Genomic DNA, 391 nt, shown 5'->3' with positions numbered 1-391 from the left:
CTGTAATAAAAGACATAAAACACTGTATTAATACAACACAGACAATTGAATTTTTATCCACAGAAAATCCTTAACCTTAATATACACCTTTTTAATTAATAATAGCAAATGTAACAAATGAAGTAACAGCTTTTCATCCTGTGGGCCCCAATCCAGAAGTGGGTTTAAAAGTCTATGAAAATCAATCACAGGCTTTTGCAGTTTTATTAATTTGTACAGGCTGTTTTTAAGGTGGATTGCCATATCAAGTAAATTTGTATTTGTGGATCATCATACCAAAACAGTTACAAACATAGGAAATAGTAAATAAATATCCCACATTTGATTTTTGATGTTATTGTGGGTTTGCTATGTTTCAGCAGGGGTAGACAACCCCATAAACATGTCCCAA

The sequence above is a fragment of the Heteronotia binoei genome, unplaced genomic scaffold (assembly GCF_032191835.1).
Source record: "Heteronotia binoei isolate CCM8104 ecotype False Entrance Well unplaced genomic scaffold, APGP_CSIRO_Hbin_v1 ptg000811l, whole genome shotgun sequence".
In the NCBI taxonomy this organism is placed as follows: domain Eukaryota; kingdom Metazoa; phylum Chordata; class Lepidosauria; order Squamata; family Gekkonidae; genus Heteronotia; species Heteronotia binoei.
The sequence above is the reverse complement of the archived record's forward strand: the minus strand, read 5'-3'. Positions refer to the sequence as shown.